The sequence below is a fragment of the Colias croceus genome, chromosome 25 (genome assembly GCF_905220415.1).
Source record: "Colias croceus chromosome 25, ilColCroc2.1".
Lineage (NCBI taxonomy): Eukaryota > Metazoa > Arthropoda > Insecta > Lepidoptera > Pieridae > Colias > Colias croceus.
This window is the reverse complement of record NC_059561.1, coordinates 1338898-1353646: the sequence shown is the minus strand read 5'-3', so window position 1 is coordinate 1353646 and position 14749 is coordinate 1338898. Positions and strand designations below refer to the sequence as shown.

Genomic DNA, 14749 nt, shown 5'->3' with positions numbered 1-14749 from the left:
TATGGTATAATTATTATGATGTTTCTTCCAAACGGTACTTGCTATAATAGCCGGTTCGATTCTCGGCCAAGAGAAAGATATGAATCTCTCAAATATGGTATAATATTGGTAGTATACCATGTTTTACGACCATTTACGTTATTAATGGGAAAATTTATGAGTGTGTTTATGTCAAAATGGTTAAATTGGGTTGAAATTTTGTTTGTAGATAGATTATGGATGTATTTGTACTGGTTTTGACGTCTATTTCGAAATATAGAGTTACTTTAAATAATAAGTTATTGTAATTTGGTTCAAATTTATACATTTTTTTATAAAATAATTACTTTAACAAAACCAACTCTCAAATATCCTTTTAAAAATAATCTTTAATGTTAATAATGATAATGATAATGATAAATGTTAATAAGGGCCGATTTTTCAATGCTTGGATAAAAATTATTCGTCGAATAATGTATAAAACTTCCCTTTAAAAACGTATTCTAATTGCCCGTATTTGACAGTTTACGTGAAATTTTAATATTATCGTGTAATACTTTATTGGACGGATAAGTTTTATCCAAGCATTGAAAAATCGGCCCTAAGTAATCTAAATAAACATAACCAACCAGGGTCAACAGTAGAAGTAGGTTTTGACACCTAAATTGCTAAACATAATTCGATGCATCGCACAAAACATAGAGACAAAATTAATTAAACTCAATGACTGCAGATTCCTCTTTCTAAGGTCAGGTCATACCCGCTAGCTACAACGGTTACAGGCATGCACGCGGCCATACATACAATTTTGTGTGCCATTGTGGTATATGATTACTCAGACATTTTCTAGTAATTTGCTGTTTCGAGTAATAGTTTAGAAGAATCAAAACTGTGAGTTAAAGAAACTTCACTACGTCGCGTAGTACAAAACAAAGTCGCTTTTTCTGTCTCTATATGTCTCTAGGTATGCTTAAATCTTTAAAACTACGCTACAGATATTGATGAGGTTTTTTTAAATAGATAGATTGATTCTTGAGGAAGAATTTAGTATAAAATTTATGACGTTTTAAACAATGTGAAGCCACGGACGGAAAGCTAGTTTGTTATAAAAACTATACCATTCGCAGCTCAAAGAACTCCATTATATGACGTCACAAATCCAATATGGCCGACTAGAACATATAATTATCTGACTTGTCACAACTGGTCTGCCTGAGGCTCGACAGACAAACGGACAGACGTGTTATTATGTAAATTGCTTTCCTCACTGTATTAATTAGGAAAATTACGAGAAAAAAGTATAGTATGCAAATTTAATTTATGAGATGGTGGGAAAAATTGTTTGCATCTCTAAACTGATATCACGTTTAAAATCTTACATTTTAAACATCTAACATTTTTTTTTTAATAATAATTTTCAAATCACTACATAGTATCAAACAAAGTCACTTTCTCTCTCCCTATGTCCATTTGTATGCTTAAATCATTCAAACTACGCAACGGATTTTGATGCGGTTTTTTTAAATATATAGAGTGATTCAAGAGGAACGTTTTAATATATAATTTATTAGGTTTTAGTCAAAGCAGGCGAAGCCGCAGGCGGTAAGCTAGTATCAAATAATACGGAAAGATATAACGACAGCTCTTAAACTAAAATTCATTACTCCATAAAAATATAGATAAACATAAGTTAATATTAAATTAACAGAAGCCTCTTTTTGGCGTGGTCAGCCAAAAATAAATAAACGTTAAAAACAAATAAAAACAAATACTTAAGAATCATATTAGCATTTAAGTATGGTTTGGAAAAATTATGGTTCGTACATATAAGGAATTCCGTATTAAGTGGTAGTTAAGCAAAATTAAGTGAAAGCCTTCTGTGCTTATTGAACTGTATCTTCTAGAAATCTGTATCACTAGAACTAATGAGTTAGCTTTAAGTGGTTAGGATGATTAATTACATTTCCAATTTATTATTACTGAGTTGTTTGCTTATGACCCAGAAAAATGAACTTATTATTATTATATCTATACTAATATTATAAAGCTGAAGAGTTTGTTTGTTTATTTGAACGCGCTATTCTCGAGAACTACTGGTCCGATTTGAAAAATTCTTTCGGTGTTAGATAGCCCATTTATCGAGGAAGGCTGTTAGGCTGTATATCATCACGCTAAGACCAACAGTAGCGGAGCAATGTGTAAAACCGCGGGGCACAGCTAAATATGTATAAAACTATTTTGTCTGTTTGTCTTCGCTGTGTTATAGAAAATGTGTTAATAAGTAATTACTAGGAAAGAAATAATATTTATTAATTAGCATATAATTCAAAGGTACAATTTGTATTTCTGACTGGTTGTATGTTGTTAAAGCCAAAAATTTATGTTAATACATAATTAGGTAAAAAAAAGTGAGTCACAGGTACATAGCCTGACCATAAAAATATAAAATATGTAAAAAAATAACATAAACAAACGTATCCTTGTCCTAATAGCTCTAGTGATGTGCATTATGTATCGATAGATTTTTATTTATTGCATGAGGTAATTAAAATGTAATAAATAAAGAACTATCGATAGAATGAGGGTGATGATAGAATCAGCAAGAAACTTGGAAAGTTTTCAATTAAACTGTATTATTTTTGTCTTACCTATAGGTAATTACTTTACATACATGAACCGAACATAAAGACATCTTTTGTGGACGCCATAAACCCCGCTATAGTTATGGACCAATAAACAATCGATAGTTTATTGAGACATTTATCGATCTAGTGATTTATATTATCCCGATTTCGAAGAGCTTTCTATTGCGTCATTAAATGGAGTTTATTGCTAAATGCCCGTGGTTGCATTTCTTAGAACTTATATAGCATGGTAATAGTTTAAACCTTCGGGTTGGTGACATACTGTATTACCTTTGTAGAAGGTAGCTACCCCTAAGGAATAACATAACGTGAAATGTACGAGAACAAAGTATATAGAAAGATAACCAAGCAGTAAGCAGTCTACTAAACATTTATTTAGTTACGTAGATTTATTGTAGAAGCGCTTTTTATAGGTCTTATTACATATAAATTACTTACCTCTATTAGGCAAAGCAGTCTACATGAAATGTAAAGATAAAATTCTTTATCACAATAAAATAAAAATATAAATGTATTATGCAACATTCGTAGTGTAAATGTTTTATGTTTGTCTTTCTTTCACATTATAACAGCGAAAGCTAGTATTGGTTAACAAAACTAATATTTAACAAAGCAAGAGGACTCGTTAAACGAAAAATAAAGCATTCAGATGGTACATTAAGAGCAAATACGTGTAATAGATTAAGTTAAATGCCGCTAACAATTTTATTTTGTTGATAACTTTAATATATTCCGGCCGTTATTCTTCGATGGCAGTGTTGCTAGTCATTAATGTAGGCAGTACTGCTTGTAAATGGATAACTATTGTATTCTATGTTGTTTGGATGTCAGTTTGTGTTTGGATTTCCGCAATGGTTTACATGGAAATTTTTAATGAAATTTACTTATCTGAATTGTGGATAGAATATAAGAAGGCATTTAATTATGTGTGTTGCATTATAGCACTTCAATCAATCAGTTAATAATCAATTACGATGTTCGACGTTCGACGATTTTTCATTTAGGGACTTTTTTACCAAAAAATTAATTCTCATCTCGTAGTGGTCAAATTTAACAATACATATGTATGTATTTACGTTTAATGTAATGAATAGAAAAAAATGTTTGAGTATACAAAAGACATAAAAGTTTAACAACCATTTTGTATTAAAATTATATCTTACAAATGAGAAAATTCGTCAATATAATAAACGTCCTTAAAAAACAAATCTATCGACAAATTAGAAAAACAATTCCATCGACACGCACACATCACTAGCAAGCGACACGTCTAGCACCTACGCGGATTCCTATCGTCACAGCCTAGATAACCTTGGTATTGTGACCTGGATATACGGGACATTAGCGACTCTAATACACTATGGTTCATTATTCTGTGGCATAGAGATGGAATTAAGAAATTAATGAGTATCATTTATCGATTCTTTTTAAACCGACTTCCAAAAAAGGCTCGTCTGTGTGTTTTGGTTTTATTGTTGAGGTAATGTTAAGAACATATACATATTTGAATATTTTAATAATACATAATTAATACTAGTGATGTGATAACAAACCGGTTAACAATTTTAAAATTAAGTGTGTTATATTGTCGATATTTTCTTTTACAGATACGCAGAACTGAAGACATAATTTTTTGTTATTTTTTTGGAGAAGAATAACTTTTGGAAGTTCCTTTATACAGGTCCTAACATAAAAACTGTACACTTCTAGATACGAATCCTTTAGTTTTTATCCATACTATTCAAAGCGATTCATCGAGATTCTAGTTAAACAAGTGAATGTTATTACATCATAATCCAACCAATTTGAAGGATAACCCAGCTTGAGAACAGTTAAATAGCTTTACTAAAATATACTTGAACGTCACTTTGTGGAATCTTCACACATATTTATGCAAATGCATTGACATTAGGTACAAAGGTCAAACGGTATATTGTCATTGAATACAGAAAGCTTAAATTGTTATTATTTGTCCTAGATAATGTGTTTACTAGCTGTTTGCGAATATGTGAGAATTTATCACTACGTATTAAAAAACAAAGTCGAAAGTCGCTGTAGTATAAAAAGTAGGTTATATTTTGTTATAAAGATTTCTCTATCTTTTAATTAAATCCCATTTATATTAATTTAGCCTGTAACGAGACCCAGATGAAAAGAAAGACATATAAATATTTGAAATCGTTTCATTATGGATATTTTGTAATCACAAATAGACACTTCAATTATATGCATAAGCATAGATTCACTCAATAATAAGTAATAACTAATTTCAAATTATAAAATCATTTTTATTGAAGAAGATCTAATCTATATAAGTTTATACAAATATTATAAAGCTGATGAGTTTGTTTGTTTGTTTGAACGCGCACAGCTAGTGTATTATATTACCTGTGGTGCTATAAAGTATATTAGCACTAAGCCACTAGTGCATTAAACTTTTACAATCTAATTTAAATTATCTATCATCTCCTAATGTAATCCACCAATACATAATAACGGTAAATATCTATAAAGAGAATAAATTAAACTTTAATCTATGCGATCTTTAATCTAGCTAGATTATAATTAGCAAGATTATTTAAAAAAAAACGCATTAAAACAAGGGCTTAATATATTCTAAGCGTACAGCTAAGACCATAAAAATTGTCCACATTGCAACTGGTTTTATAGACGATTAATTGAGGTTTTTTATGCACATGCGTATTGAAAAAAGGCTAAGTGGTCGTTGCGCTGTGTTTTACTCTTTGGAAGTCGTAAAACTATCCTTATTTGCATTTTATTAGCGGGTCGTTTTATTTGCAACGCATTGTAATGCAGTTTCGCTTACAGTGTACGTTATTATTCATATTTATTGTTTTGCTGGGGATTATAATTGGGTACCATGATAGGTTTTGCTTTATTTTTCATAGAATAGCTATACATAATAAGTTATACAGTCTCCTCGTTACAATGGTTAGGGTTCATAAATTCGTTTTCCAAAAAATAACTTGGGCGAGTTCTTTTGCAAGTTATTCGCATGCAGAAAAAGATAAATAGGTACATCGTATTTAAGATGCATTACAAGTATTATATACTTATCACGGACACCAGTCTCTCACAAATGTTAGTTATTACTTATTAGATATAAATAGATTAACAATGTATGTGTTAATATATAACTATATCTATTAGTATATCTATATACCATTTGTGATGACAAAAAAAGTCGTGAAAAAGTAATAAACATTTTCACACAACAAATATTTATCCTTTCCTTTATTTTCTCTCCGTACGTCTGGTTGTCTGGAAGAAATCGCTGCATAGCGATAAGACCGCCCATTGTTTCAATGTATTCTTGGATTAAGTTTTATTGTAACACATTCTCGGAGCAATAACGAATTAATCACTACATAGTACAAAGTCGCTTTCTCTGTCCCTATGTCCCTTTGTATGCTTAAATATTTAAAACTACGCAACGGATTTTAATGCGGTTTTTTTTAATAGATAGCGTGATTCAAAAGGAAGGTTTTAGTATATAATTTATTAGGTTTTAGACAAAGCGGGCGAAGCCGCGGGCCCGGGGTAAGCTAGTAAATAAATAAACATTCTTACTTTCGCCTTATAATACAAGTAGTATTTTTACTTAGTCAAGTGTCTACATGATTCCACTAAGACCTAGCCTAACTTGTTTGTCTAGACTGCCGTCCATTTAGGGCTTACTGTTACACCACGCAATAATATATGCTACTGCTAGATGTTTGGTAATCCGAATGTGGCTTTAATCCTACTAATATTATAAATGCGAAAGTTTGTGAGGATGTGTTTGTGTTTGTTACTCTTTCACGCAAATACTAGTGAACCGATTACAATGAAATTTAGCACACATATAGATAGTAACTTGGATTAACACATAGGATAGGTTTTATCCCGGAAATCTCACGGGAACGAGAACTATACGGGTTTTTCTTTGAAAACGCGGGCGAAGTCGCGGGCAGTAAGCTATAGTCTACACTAATATTATAAAGAGGAACGATTTGAATGTTTGTTTGTATGCATTGAATAAGCTACGAAACTACTGGACCGATTTAAAAAAAAAATTACCATTTGAGCCCTACATTATCCCTGATGAACATAGGCTAAATAATTGAAACTTATCTATATAGCATATTATCTGCTGAAACCCGGTATCTATGGGTACGCAGACGATAGCACTGTTGTGGAGAGATATGTATCCAGCGCACGAACCAGTACGGCACAAATCCAGTCTCTACGAGAGTCGATGGTCGATCGCATGAACTTGTCCTTACAGGCGGTCTCCGATTGGGGCGATGCCAATCTGGTCAAGTTCAACGCGACGAAGACCCAGGCGTGTCTATTCTCCGCTAAACGGAGTCCATTCCACCTGACTCCGACTTTCCAGGGTGTGTCCGTGCCGATAACCAACCACCTCGAGCTTCTTGGCATTACCTTGACGCCTACTCTGAATTTTGGTTCGTATATAGAATCCAAAGCCCAAGTAGCCTCTAAAAAGCTTGGCATTCTGGCGAAGGTGAGACAGTATTTCAGCCCGGGACAGCTGCTCAACCTTTATCAAGCACAAGTCCGATCGTGCATGGAGTACTGCTCTCACCTCTGGGACGGTTCCGCCAAGTACCAGCTGGAGGCGCTTGAGGCGATAGAGAGGCGTGCCAAGAGGCTAATAAACGACGATGAGCTAGTAGGCAAAAAACTCCAGAGCCTCGCCCACCGTCGCAGAGTGGCAAGTTTATCGGTTTTTTATCGGATACACTTTGGTGAGTGCGCTGCGGAATTGCACGATTTAATTCCGCCATCCCCGTTTTTCCATCGATCGTCGAGGCGCACAGACTCTAGGCATCGCCATATGGTGGACGTTCCATGTACCCGGACAAAGCGGTTCGGATCGACATTCTTCATCCGAACCGCGAGGGACAGGAACATGCTTCCTGAGTCTGTGTTCCCCGACGAGTACAATATGGGGGTCTTCAAGCGAAGAGTGAACGGGTACCTTCTAGGGAAGCGCGCTCCATCTTAGGCCACATCTCAGCTTACCATCAGGCGAGATCGTGGTCAAGCGCTTCCCTATCACACAATAAAAAAAAAAAAAAAAAAAAAAAAATTGAAATTATAATGTGTTAAATAATAAACAGTGTTTAATAATTGAAATAAATTTATATAATGAGATTAAAAACTGTACAAAATTGGTTTAGTTGTTTTCGAGTTTATTCATAACATACGAGCAGACAAACTAATATTTCACATAATAACATAAGTGTGCTGAATCTACTTTAATTTACCGCTATTATGATAAATACACTAATTATGATAATTTAATTTTAATGGATTAAAAGTAACTCTTATATCTATTATTTTATGGTTTAAAATGTATTTTCAGAATTATTTTCTGTTCGACATACCTTCACTTTGCTGTGTTCATATGGTTATCTGTAATAAAAAGAAAATATAAATATTTTATTTTGAACAAAGTATTTGATAAAGGATTAATTTTACAAAATAGATATGACCCGCTTCTCTCCCTGGGTGTAATCATAACCTTATTTAAAAACGTTTTTCTAATTTATGGAAAAAAGGAAATGACGGGATGATTTCAGAAAAAGTTAAGATAGTTATTTTTGTCAAAAATCAAGTATTAATGGGATATGAAAATGTTTAGAAACCGCGGTATACATAAGTATTTAATTTATTTGTATAAATGATGAACCAAACTTTCCCGTTACAATATAAAAGTAGGATACAATTTCACTACAAAATATCATTCGTACTATTAGTTCCGCCATACATTTTATCATTTCACACCATTTCCGTTTTAAATACAATAATAACATAGGTGTTTTTCCGTAACACATTAGCTCGATCGTGATGTTAATATGTTTATTGTATTAAGACACTTATTGCGATAGGTGTAAGGTCTAAATTAGTGTGAAAAATTTCGCTTGTATTTCGGCAGTTTGTCTTCCGTAACATTTATGAGTTTAGCGTTCATTTATAAAGGTTTTACATGTTTGCGAAAATTTATTTATTACGTGCTTTTAAATATTCACATTTAGGTATATATAATTTTTATTAGATCGTATAAAAAAGAATTGCAAAGATAGCATTCTAAGTGTAAATTGTGTTAAATTATTCATAAAATATAATTGCCGGGTAAAAGTAGCAAATAAAAACGCGCTGTCTATAAATTCATATATCATGTGAATATTGCTAATGAAATACATACCGTAAAACGTTGATATATGGTTCAAATTACTTTGCTTAAGTTAAGCATGGGGTGGGTATCGAAGCAAAACGTCATTTCATAAAGTGGCTCAAAAAGAAACATATGATAAGGTCATTGAACTGCAAATTGCATAAAGACATCATATACCTACATACTAACTTTTGCCTGCGGCTTTTAAAAGTAAAGTCATTTCATTTTACTATATTACTAGAGAGATAATATATTTCATAATATTAATTGAAGAGATATATAAGTACATGAAGAAAAACTAACCATTATCTATGCATTTTTGCTTAATCGAGTGACAAACACACCAAATTCTATAGTTAGTTGGCGACGAAGTGCGACGTAGTTTAATACCTACTATTTTCATTGCATTTTTTCAACTGTACCTACCTATTTTAGGTAACTAGTACGAACTACTAAGTAACCTAAGTCTTAGAAAAAGTCAATCAACTAATACAATTATCTACTCAAGTGAAGCCAAGTAAAATAAAGCTGTATTATGTAACACGTAAGGACAATGTCATATTAATCTAGGGCTGTCACTATTTAGTATGTTTTTCTTATAGTATAAAACAAAGTCGCTTTCACTGTCCCTATATCCTTATGTAATATGTATGCTTAAATCTTTAAAACTACGCAACGGATTTTGATGTGATTTTTGTATAGAAAGAGTAATTCCCGAGGAAGGTTTTAGTATATAATTTATTAAGTTTTTGACAAAGCGGGCGAAGCCGCGGGCGGAAAGCTAGTATCTATTAAGTGTAATAAGTGTCTGGTGATTGAGGAAAGAAGTAGATATATCATATCATAATACAGTAAAGTATTAAATGCTGAATATTTTAAACCACACTTCGTACCTAGTAGGTATTTATTTGGTACAAACGCAAATGCAAAACTAAATTCGATGTCATTATGACTGTCGTATAAATTCAATATTCATAATGACACTCAATATTCTTTTACATATGCCGAGTCAATTTGAAGAAATAAATCTTACGCAAGTATATTTTATATTTATTTTAAAGCAAGTGAAAGCCCTAACAACGGACGTCCGCTGACCGGTCGGTCATGATAATCGACATATTGTTTTCTCATTAATTTTATAATTTACGTGAGTCTACATAATATACATTGTACAGTCATGAGGTCATTGACATTGCCTTTTGCTTCCAGAAAGTTCATCCATACTTGTAATCGAAATTCGAAACTATAGATGGAATATTTCACATATCCTTATAAATTAGGTTGTAAAAGAGATAGTTTTTTAACAAAAAGGCTTTATATTTTCATCTATTTATAAAAAATATCAATTACCGAATATGCAGAACTTCCGAACGAGAATGCATTAATTAAGATAAATATTTTTAATTGTGAACTATAGTAGTTCTTTTTTACATATTATTTTGTTCTCGTTAGGACAAACTTTGCGCAAATCTCAAATATTCGACGAATGTCAGTTTTGTCGCTAAATTACATGATTATTAAGATCTACTTATTATAATATAATACACAGAAGGTACCTAATATAACACACCATAAAAGAGCACTAGGAAGACAAAAACTCCAAATAAATCAAAAATGCATTCCTATGAATTTCCGACGCGTAAATACGCTAAGTGGTGGTAAGGAAGCCTTTGTGCCTTTGAGTGTTACTCAAATGAGTTGAGTATACCTTAACAACTCACACTTAACCTGTTTGTTTAAGGGTAGTGCTGACACGCGTCTCTGTCTGTTTTTCTTTGTAGGTACACTTATCAAGGATTGTACTATTTCTTTCTCATAAAAACCATGAATTGATAATTCATACCAACAAACAGACAAAAATAACAATTGTTTTATTCCGGTTACTATCTATCGAAAATAAAAGCATTTTAAAATTTTTATGACATAATAATATTATGTAATCAATTAATTTCCAACCTTTTTTTGCAGTCGGTTAAAAAGCTTATTCCTAATTTTAAAATATAAATTTAGGTAAGTAAGTACTTACATTTAATTTTATTCTTAATTTTAAAATATATATTTAGGTAGGTACATTATAATTTAATTGACGTCATCGAACCTGTACTTGTTGATATTTATTACTAAAACCATAACTTGTATGTGCAAGACAATTATTTTTATTTATTACGTTAATTAATTATTTACGATGTTTTATTCGCGTGCTTTCCTACTTATTTGTTGCTATTTTCAAAGGTAAGTTATATTATGAAAGTCATATATTGAATTTTTTATTTTTATTCGATCGAATATTTCACCGAATCGGTGGTAAATGTTAAAAATATGTAGTACTTCTAAGTTCTAGCAGTAGTCTAATTGAATAAATAGTTTGAGTTTATTGCATTTTTCAGCGTTTTTAAAATACACTTGCCAAACTAAATTGCATCTAAAATTGTTTAACCATGCCTTCAAAAATGAAAAATAAAAAATAGGACAGAATGGAAATTTCTACGAAGAATTAATTTCACGAAATACATAATGTGAAGTACACACGAGAAACGCAAGAGCAAAAAGCTAGTTTATAGCGTTAAGCTATAATTAATGTAATATATTGTATCTTCTATTTTAATTATCGATTCAATTGAACGTTTAATTACTATTGCATCGAGTAGGTACATAGTTTCGTAATAAGCAATCCTAGAATTAGACCACACAGCTAGTTTGTACCTAAGATTTAAATAATAACATTTTTGTCTATAAAGTTTAATAATTGTAACTTACCTTCATCGTATATTTGATCCCAGTAAAATAATAAATAAATTATTAAAGGGTTTCTTATGCCGATACTTTTTATGCGGTTTTTCATTAATAGAATGAAAAAGAATTGAATTTGCAAAACTTACGTAAAAATCGATTAGGTATATTATTAGCAGTCATATCAGTTGAATTTTTTGTATGAAAATAATTAATGATTACGATTTCTATTCAAAAAGCAACGAAAAATATGTGACGGACCAAGCCAAAATGAAACTTAACGAGGATTTTCTATCGAATCGGCTGCTTCAATTCCCAATAAAAAAAAATACTTGACCAATTTTGGGTCCGATATAAACCTCTTAAAACGCGTTTTAAACCCGTTAAAAGTCAATCAACTCAAAGTTGAACGAACCATAATGAATTTCCTATGACATCATGGGAGCTAGAATTGCTGTCATAATATTAATATGCCATGCTTGTCGCATGCGTTGGGCCATGCATGCGTAGTCATGCTAGCTATATATCGATAATAAAATGAATTAAGAAAAACTGTTATTTTTTGAGACCATTGCGAACAATTTCAAGGCAATATTGCTATATTTTATCAATTATTGTATGTTAGTATTGCTTAGAAAAAATGTTGTTTGTAGATTTTTTTAAAAAACTCCTCACAATTTCAAAATTATCCTTATCAATATGATATTTTTTCCTTAAATTATGTCAAATAACAGAATAACGACCTCCTCCTTGGTACAGTGGTTGACGCGTTAGCGTAGAACCGAGGGGTCCTGGGTTCGATTCCCGGTGGAGACGAAGAAAAAAATGTCTCGGTCTGGTAGGACACAGAAGGCTGATCACCTACTTGTCCTTAAAGAAAAATCGATCAGTGAAACAGATGTATGCTTAATGCATCTGCCCCTTACCCCACTACGGGGACATGGGACTTCACTTATGTCAAATAACACGCACATAAAAATTGAAAATCGGTATGCAGACTGCAGACACATCATAATATTAAACTTGTTCTTATAACCTCGTCAGTTTAAAAAAACTTAAAAATATTCGTATTACATGCAAATTTATTCTCGAATTAAACATAACCCGTCCGAAATAAATGTATTCATGTTATTTGCGTATAAACAAGTGATTTTAATTATTTTTAATTAAGTCGATTATACTCGGTACATGATCGAACAAAAACCAATCTATCGAAACATGCAATGGTCAAGCTCTATTTATGTTTAACCTAGTAATACACTTTGTTGTTAAATTGTCCGTGATATATGGAAATTGCTGGATCGATTTTGGTGAGACTTCGTAGGTTTGATTTTTGGTAATTTGATATTTGCGAAATTTTAAAAAATCTGTATTAGGCTATGTTATATCCAATATGTAAGGTAGTTTTCGAAAACTAACATTACAATTTAAGAGCATAAAAATTCTATAATATGAGTGAACTTGGATATAAATGAACCTATACTATATAATTATGCGTACTTACCTATAACATAACATGCAAAATGCACCTAATTTATTATATTTTTTGTAATTTAATAAGGATAAATGTCAAGTAAAACCGGGGCTTAAGTATAGTATAAAAATAATCCTTACATTGTAGCATCACTTTATCCTGTCTATTGGGCGAAGTCGAAACGCATTAGCGTTAATCTCTACATTCCCTAGTGATGTACGGCAATTGCTCTTTTATCGATAGATTTAGTGATGTCCATTTTTTAGCATAGTACTTTGATATCTTAGTGCGAAAATAAGTATATCTAATAAATAAGTGTATCTTTTACGGCATGGCAAAGTGTTGTGTAATTCTTATAAATCTAATAATATCGTGTGGACGTTGAGTGTTTTCTTCACGTATCGCGATAATACATGAATCGTTGTTTTTGTATGATAATGCAGATTTTTTGTAAGTAGGTTTAGTGTTAGTAGAAAGTAGTAGAGATTAAATATCTTATTTTGTTTAATTAATAGACCTAGATGTTAAATAACGCGTACAACATGAGAAAAAGTACGTGAATTTACTTTCTAAAAAAGTTGGTGTTTTACATGTCGTAAAATATATGTAAATATAGCTACAACTGTACCTTTATTAAATTAAACGATAAGCTCCAAATAATATTTTAATTTAAGACTACAAAAAATACGCTATGAATTATGCAGCATTCTCTTTGTGAAAATGTCGGTTAAAACATATTATACCTTAAACACGTGTGCATTTAAACATTGCAAACAAACCCGCATTCATTTACGTGTCATAATAAAATAATGATGAAGAACTTAATTAGATAATGCACAGTTCTAGCTAAATACCAACATTAATTATTAAAAGTTACATGCATACTGTGCTCATTTTGTAGCAAATCCTGCAACGAGGTTGTCATACTTTGCCTTATGACTAGTGTACTAGAAAACCACGAAGATGCATTTAATCTTTATGAAACCACTAAGGATAAGGAAAAAGGTTAGGTACTTCACTGAACAAAGAATTTGCGTACTTTATAATGAATTATGACAAAATTTGAAATTAATGACGTGTTTATACAATGTTGTGTAATTTTCTCCTAATTGTTTCGGTAGGAAAATGGTCTTAGTTAATTAAGTGTTATTATGATCATATATTTTAAATAATGAAAATCGAACTTCTCTACCATATCAATTGTCACTTAAAACTTTAAATTAAAAAATTCAAATAAGCTATTGATCTGGCTAAAAAATAGGTAGAGATTTTTAATATGTATTCTTTAGTTATAATCGCGTGAAATCAAGTACAAGAAATAAATCAAAACAATCAAAGAAACCTGAAAAAGAACAAAACGTTACAATGGAAGCATAAATAATGTTGATTGATGACGTCGCGTTATAGCGTTCTAAAAATAATATATCATATAATATTGACGAGGAAAATTATAGTTGTTATAAAGAAATGCAATCCTTTCAAGAGATGCAACGTCCTGAGAAAATATACAGACACTAGATAATGCCAAGACGTGTTTTGAATGTTAACAAGTTGCAAGCTTATTTTTATTGCTCAGAACTTCAACTGCACATACACTTATTCTTTAGAAATATAGTGATGGGGTTGTATCGATGAAATGGTCTAAATAATGCTGGTTTATATTTTATAACAAGCTTCTTACTATTGTGATATAAAATATATAGGCATCCAACGAGA

The 14749-nt window shown here is 31.4% G+C and overlaps 1 protein-coding gene across 3 annotated transcripts in view; it reads right to left on the bottom strand.

Moving 5' to 3' along the window:
- Positions 1-14749, bottom strand: part of LOC123703156 — an 86074-nt gene that overhangs the window by 26266 nt on the left and 45059 nt on the right. For 2 of the 3 annotated variants that reach the window (XM_045651065.1, XM_045651066.1), the window contains one exon: positions 8039-8066. The gene's annotated coding sequence lies outside the window, so the exon portion shown is untranslated. Of the gene's footprint in view, positions 1-8038; positions 8068-14749 lie in introns of all 3 variants that reach the window. The other variant, XM_045651067.1, reaches the window with a different exon arrangement.